Source organism: Adiantum capillus-veneris, chromosome 5, assembly GCF_014529385.1.
Source record: "Adiantum capillus-veneris isolate H3 chromosome 5, ASM1452938v2, whole genome shotgun sequence".
Taxonomy (NCBI): Eukaryota; Viridiplantae; Streptophyta; class Polypodiopsida; order Polypodiales; family Pteridaceae; genus Adiantum; species Adiantum capillus-veneris.
Genome location: NC_140935.1, coordinates 1775465 through 1783308, shown reverse-complemented (window position 1 = coordinate 1783308; position 7844 = coordinate 1775465). Strand labels below are relative to the sequence as shown.

Below are 7844 nucleotides of genomic sequence, written 5' to 3'. Positions count from 1 at the left end.
AAGAAAAGAGGAAAACATTTAATCCCATAGGGCTCCTGTAGGCTCCCATTTTGGCTACAGCATTACCACATTTGGCAGTATTACTCATGAGTCTCACTAGTCTGTTCTTGAAGTTCTTGCTCGCTAAAGTATTATTAAAGTATGAATTAATCTAAATTAAATAAGTTGAGGAAGGTGTTGTTAGAAAAAATTGCAATACATGCATCATTGAGTCATGATTGCATCTTTTAGTTGTACATTAAAAAGTACATTTTAACGATTGGAGCATAATACATACGGTGCCTACAACTTTCAGATACAAGGGCCTTCATCGTGCTTCCCGCGGACAAATGGTGAGCACGGTTCTTGTAGTGCCCAACGTTGGATGCAAGGGCCGGCTACTCCAACTCATGTACATAACTGTCCAATCCTCTCTCAACTCGTGGCATCCATGAATATCTACACACCTACACAAGTGTATACACCTGTTGTGTAAAATTCTCTCTCTTATGGTGCGCACATGCGCCGTTCATGAAGGGTGTTCGTTCAAAAAGTGCCTGCCACATCAACCAGACCCACCACACCCCTATCTCAAAGCACCGGTTCAGTCGCCGACCTCATCGCAATGATCCCGCCCCCCTCCAACACGTTCACGTGAATGGTTGAGCATTCAACTGGCGGGAATGAAGCTGGATACATGCAGAGCCTGTAAAAGCTGCTGCCGATTGAGGTGGCTCTCACTGCAACACTCTGCACCCTGCACGCAGCTTGTCAACTGGACAGTGGCAGGAACGAATGCCCGATTCTGCACGTCATGTGAGCGAACAGGCAATCGGCCAACCCTGTTCCTATTGCTACCGAACGCCAGATTGGCCGTAGCATGTGCGCGCTACATCTCTCTTTCTCTCTCTCTCTCTCTCTCTCACTCACACACACACACACACACAAACCATGAAAGATGAAACCAAGACTCAGGAAATTCATATACAGGCGAAGGGAGAACAAAAACGATCCACTTAACAAGAAAAATAGACACCATCAATAATTATTCTTCAAGGTGTGAGTCACTGTCATGCTCAATGGCATACCATGCTTCATCTTACATCTGTGTGTGTGTGTGTGTGTGTGTGTGTAGGAAGGCGTGCAAGGAAAACAATCATGCTAGAGAAGAATAGAGCAAGTAGAACTTAAAACTCCTTGCTATGCAGAGCTCCCTGCTGAGCTAGTCTATTGACATCAGATCTGAGTGTCATTTTCAGTAGTCAGTATAGCCACCTTCTCTGCAAGGCTCCAGCTCTTCATATTCAAAGTATTTTTCGAGCACTGTTAGGGTTGTCTGGCAGATTGGTGATTAAATGGCATGCAGGTTCCCGCAAGAGCAGGTATATACTAAAGCTTTAATGCTTCATGACCCGTACATCCTGTTAGATTATTCCGGTACTCCATGAAAACATTCATGCCATGGGTTAGTGGATTTTCCATAACCATATGCCTAGCAGAGCGTTTCTCCATGGTCCGTATCTCATGATTCCTACCACATTATAAATCACTTCCATTCTCTCCACTCGATGAGTAATCACAATCAGCTTGCATCTCTCATAGCTCCCGTCATGCGACCATTCCGACTTATTACTCACCTCTCTCTCTCTCTCTCTCTCTCTCACACACACACACACACACACACACACACACACACACACACACACACACACACACACCCACACTGCACACCTCTCACATTTGTGCTGTCAGAGGTCTCCATGCGCACCTACACCCGACTTGCACATACATGTTCTCCATCCACAACTGTAGTTTCTCCAACTGCACCCTCGCATGCTGCTACCAGTTGCAGCAACTTGCTATATGTGCTTCACCGACACACGATGTTCATGATTCTGAAGTATGCAGAGAAGCGTGGGAGAAAAGCCTTCTCTTTGCAAGATGGAAAGCTGCCATATAATTCCAGGAGAAGTGGTGGTTGCGAGTCAAAGGAGCAAAAACCTATGAGAGAGAGAGAGAGAGAGAGAGAGAGAGAGAGAGAGAGAGAGAGAGAGTGTTGGAAGATGATGGATGTGGAGTGGAGGAAGTTAGCGAGTTGCTTGTGATGGAAGACTACATCGACAAAGGAGTAGTAAGTTGCACGCGATGGAGGAGAAGAGAGTTACAAAGGACAGAGAACTGCAATGATTCAATAAGTGATACATAGATACCTCTCTCTTTGATTATAGAAAAGATTTAATTCTTTACTTATAATACTGATGTGTGCGGCTTCTTGAGATTCAGCAGTGAGCACCATCACTCCTCAGTCACGCCTCAGATGGCACCTTGCTCATTTCTTTGCTTGTGCTGGCCAGTGGCCTCCACCATGGGCACCTTCGCTGCCCCCACAAATGCTCATATAGCGCCCTCTGCAATTTATGCAAACTCATGTCTCTACTACTAGCTGCAAGAGTGGGAGTACATGCATGTCATCGATGAGCACCTGTAGCGTGACCTTTAGCAAAAGAACATCAGGATTCAGAGGCAAGGCAGAGCGTACAAACGTTGTGGAGAATGAGAAAAAGGACGTGTTTTGCCAGCGTGGCAGATGCAAGAGGATACGTACATAGCATTGATTTCTCTCGCTCTTTCTCTCTCGTCAGTCCTCCCCCAAGCTCGGATATCCAAACACGTATAAAGTCCCCATTCTTTTTAATCATAGAATAGAATAGATAGATTTCCTTATCCCCAGAGCTACATAAATAGGATTCATGAGTCTCTTTTACATGATTAAGCGTATGCGTGATTATATAGGTTATGCTTGTTAACCCATCAAAAAATTATGCATTTTTTAACGAGCCAAAAATCTAATCATGACATATAGTGTTTTTTAAAACATTTAAAAATAAAACATTATATTTTTTTAAAATAATCTTCTCTTTTTCATTAGCAAAAAGGAAAACCATCACCAAGGCCTCCCGCCTTTGGGGCAGGCCAAAAAGAGGCGTCTTACTCGATCAACAGACTTGCCTTTCGATTCCGGAACCACAGAGGAACGCAGAGTTGATGATGCACTCAAGTCTAGCCTTTCTAATAACTTGCAGAACCACTTCAGGTACAGACACCCAGCAGTATACTCTTGTCGCGATTTTATTTGCATTCATTTTGGCTGCAGCTTAGACCAACTAGCGATTGAAGAGCTTGATTAGCTGCTGAGTCCGTGGCCGGGGTGTCATGGACACTTTGCAAAGCTGTAAGCCACGTCTGTTTGTTGTCATCATTCATGCGTGTATAAGTTTGAAGCTCCAATGGGGTTGTTCTTTGAGTACCTTTCCTTTTGATTCATCAGCTTCCGCTTCAACTCTTGATCTGTCAAATCGGCGATGCCTCGTAGCAGTACCCATAGCCTAAACAAGCATGAAAGGTGAGGAATCTCTTTCCTCGCTCAGGATTGGCCACCATGGCTACCTTTTGCCTTTATCTCTGTCAGTGAATCCTTGTAAATGATTGGACTGGATCATCTTGGTGAAATAACTGTTGGTCAATGGGGTTCAATGTTCAGGAAATTTTTTTTTCTCAAACATACAAAATTCCTCTCCTCAAATTTTCCAAGAGAAAATTTCAAAAAAATTGTTATTTTTTATATTTTTAGACTATTTTTCTCTATTTTGGCACGGAATTTATCCTTTTCCCCTCGCCCTCAACCGACATTTCTAAAATTGAAAATTATGACATGATATTAAGCCGAGACACATTTTTCCTCAACACTGATGGGGTTGCTCTTTAGCTTGAAATCCACCCTTCACCATGTGCAGCTCTCGGTATTGGCATTTTCCTACAATAGAACGCCTTGGTCTCACTCCCTCCCCCATGCCATGTGAGCAACTTCTCTTGTAACCGAAGAGAATGAGGGTAGACTTAAAACTATTCTGGTTTTTAGGTCAAAATTTGAAGCATTTGCCGATAAACTGTAACTACACTATATTTTACCGGCCCCAAATCTAGTAGGATTTTGCAACACTACACCTCTTTTTTGGCGACCATTGCCATTGAGACTTTGAATATTGATGGCAGCTTTTTAAATCTAGCCAACGATGGCTCCCACAAGCAATTGCTACTCTCTCTCTATGTGCACATGCATTGCTCCGTTGGTGCCACCTATCGGTAGTCTACATAGATGTTGGAATGATTGAGGGTGAATGATCACCACCTATCGGTAGTCTACATAAATGTTGGAGCTCCAACTCTCCTCGATAGCATGATCAGCTCCCACCTGTTGTGCTATCTCGTGTCATAGCCAATAAGGCTTCTTTCTCCACCGAAAAACGGCTTTCCATTCGGGGTGACCGATCAGGCTTTTATCCTGACGTTGTGGTGGTACTAGTGAGAGTCTCGGTGGCTGAGTGTAGTGGCATGGTGGGGCTCAAGTGGGCTTTGTGCACTTTTGCATCAGAAGCAGTTACCGTTGCATTGCATGTGCGTAGTCTCTCTCTCTCTCTCTCTCTCTCTCTCTCTCTCTCTCTCTCTCTCTCTCTCCCCTTGGCGGCGCTAAAAATTCTCTTCTTCTTGGTTGCGAAGCATTCATTTACTAGCTATGGTGGTGGATTGAGACTCAAGAAAGCGATGGGAGCTTTTTATACCTAGGTAATGATGGCTTTCACAGGCATTGGCTATACTCTCTCTCTCTCTCTCTTGCCTCACACTTCAACTCCACAAAGAAGAACCGATGTTATCAATGTGTCAAAAAGGTACCTCTTGAGAACCCAACAATTGATGTTTTTTGCATTACACATGTTCTCAAATGCATAGTACGCTCTCTTTCCGGCTTTCAAACGATATCCTAATGGAAGAGCAAGACGTCCTCTACGCATTGATGTAAAAACAAAAAATTTCAAAGTTATTGCAGGCTTTTCTGCATCAACATTTCTTAAGTGAACAGGTTCAGGCAAGTTGACTCTCATCTCTTAGTTTACATACAATGTCTTCCGACACTCGCAAGGGTTCTTCTTCTTCAACAAGGGCCACAACCATTGTAGAAAATGATCCAAAATCTCCTAAATGTGGAAGTAGCAACACAATCACTCAACCAACGACATCGAAAACCATGATCATGTCATACTTGCTATCATTCCAAGAGATCGTAAACAAACAAGGTGAAGACTTACAGGCAGTTGCAATGGAGAGTGGCACGCTAAGGATTCTTGTGGTTGAGAATGAGAATCTAAAGAGGACACTTGAGATGCAAACATGTTTGATGCAACTTGAAGAGGAAGTCAAGGAACGTAAACGCTCTCTTGTGGATTTGAATGCTTTGAAGGAGCGCATGACCAAAGTAGAGCATGACCATGTATTGAAGAGGAGAAATTTGACACCATGAGCCGGGATGTATGCGACATGAAAAATGTATGCACAAACAAGTCTTGGGCTAATGTATGTGGTAACAATGTGGTTCCTTATTCTTCCCTCATCCAAGCTATGACTCAAACAAAGAATGTTGAGAATGTGGATGTAGAGGAGTTGAAGAAACGGGAGCGTCGTTCCAAGAACATTGTTATTTGTGGCATTCCCAAAGAGAAGTTAGAGACATCTCCTTTTCTTGCCATTGTTATCAAAGATTCCTTCAAAACCCACTTTGGCATGTCAAGAGCTAAGGCTCAGGAGAACGGCCAATTATCTTTGATAATAATTGGATTTGTTTGAGGGATACAAAATGTTTTGTATGTAAAGACTGCACTTTTAAGAAACAAAGTATGCGTCGCAAGGTATATGAGGAGAGGAATAAGAAAAACAAAGAGATCTCTCTTGAAGAAAACGTGCCCAATGAGAAGACAAGTCCCTCGAGAAAATAGAAACGCGTGGCCTATGAGGCCGAGTTACAATTGCAAGTATGCTTTTGGAATTGCAGTGGGTACCCATGAATGCAAATTCATTGATGTGGTCACCAGAATCTAAAGCAACGAAGAGGGCAAGGAAGGAATGGGCCACATGTTTCAATACATAGTCTTTCCATTTTTTCAAAGCATAAAACACCTTTAGAACTACCTATGCTATCTATGTAACACTTTAGAGGTCACTAAGCTATGTTTTAGGGTGATCTAATGTCAATTTCATGAAAATTGGCTAAAAACAACACACGTCTTTTTAGCTTGACTTAAGTTTAAAAATGTTATTCAAACCCAACTCTTAATGTGGAATCAGTAGCCCAAAAAGAAAATCCAAATTTTTGTTAGGTCAGAAGTTAACTTTGTGGATATAGAGCACTTTAGAACCTCCTTGGCATCTCAAGCAATAATTCTAGGAAAATGTTAAAGAGGGCACAAAAGTGTCTTGTTAACTCAAGCAATTTGGAACCTCCTTGGCATCTCAAGCAATAATTCTAGGAAGTTGTTGAGTTAAGAGGACACAAAAGTGTCCTGTCACCAATCTAGTGTTTAAGCTTTTGCAAGCAATAAACCTACCTTCCAAATGAAGGGTCACATTTTGAGATAAGCTTAAGTCTAGCTTGTCTTTCTTGGGTGCCACCTTCAAAACAGGCCTTTGGTTGTATATTGAAATGCTTACAATACCTTCTAGACGGCTGTTTGGACAAGCAATTTGAACTGTAGAGTCTACAGACACACGAGTCCTTTGTGGACAATGGAATATACTAATATTCATGCATGGTCATAGAATTGTCATGAGCATGTAACTCCTGCCCTTTTCTTAGGCCAGCTAAACCCTTTCTTACCATTCAGTAGCTATTTCTGCCCATAGAAGATTTTGTATACATGTGAATTTTTTTTAAGGATTGGCTTATGTGCCCGTTTCACTAGACTCTTGCAAAATGCAAAACCAACAAAACAAGGTGCTCGGCTATCAGATAGGCAAAATTATCTCATTTTGCATCTTCAATAAATATACAGAGTAAGAACGTGGTGTTAATTTGAGAGAAATCAGCTTTGCTACAACTATCTAGTGCATGTCATTTTGCATCTTCAATAAATATACAGAGTAAGAACGTGGTGTTAATTTGAGAGAAATCAGCTTTGCTACAACTATCTAGTGCATGTTGTTTCAATAATTGAAGACTTGCATGGGCATTGGACTTTGTAATGCAACTATGATCCCATTGTACTTATCGTAATTTGCAACTTTCACCATAAGCATGGGAGTCGTGAGGCCAAGCATCTCCAGACTCCAATAAATACATTGCTTGGTGCGTGCTGAAATCTTTGTCTGGTCTGCTCTAGGCTTGCTCTACGATCCATAGCCAGGTCCTGCTTTTGCTTTATCGGGTCTTTAATGTCCACAACACTGCTATCTATCTCACTGGTCCTTAAGTTGAAATGATAGCTCTTTTCAACAATTGAGAGCACAACCTTTGTAGAAGAAGCTAAATGATGCCGAACTTTGTAGAGAACTCTCACTCACTTGGTAGCAAGTTGCAACTCCCCCATGACTATCTCAGTCTACATCAGTCTGCGTTAAGATTGTCACAAAACATGCAGATGTGTTCAATTGAGAGAAAGACTACTTGCTTTGAGCATATGTCTCTAGAGATAAAAGAGCTATAGAAAATCTCAAATAATCCACTATATGGACTAACATGTATACTCCAAGTTATTGAAATGGTCAATGTAAGCATTAATCAAAACTAAGTACTTGTGAGATTCAACATGACTAGCCGAGGCCCAGGTGCAGCTTCAAAAATCTAGCTTTCAACCATCACAAGGGTTGAAACTAGACGAACAAGTGCAGTTAGAAATGTTTCGAAGACACCATGTAACTAGACATGGCCCAAAAGGAAAAAACTCTCAAACATATCGTAAACAATCTTCCTTAGAAGCTAGCGCCCCTACAATATGACAAATAAGTTGCTCACAAGCTGCATACTTGTGCGAGACATC

The 7844-nt window shown here is 42.0% G+C and overlaps 1 long non-coding RNA gene across 3 annotated transcripts in view; it reads left to right on the top strand.

Moving 5' to 3' along the window:
- Window positions 1-2920: 2920 nt before the first annotated feature.
- Window positions 2921-7844, top strand: part of LOC147456777 (uncharacterized) — a 78932-nt gene continuing 74008 nt past the window's right edge. The window contains exons 1-3 of one of the 3 annotated variants that reach the window (XR_015188261.1): window positions 2921-3073; window positions 3134-3211; window positions 3308-3382. This is a non-coding gene — a long non-coding RNA (uncharacterized LOC147456777). Of the gene's footprint in view, window positions 3212-3307; window positions 3383-7844 lie in introns of all 3 variants that reach the window. The other 2 variants (XR_015188260.1, XR_015188262.1) reach the window with 2 other exon arrangements.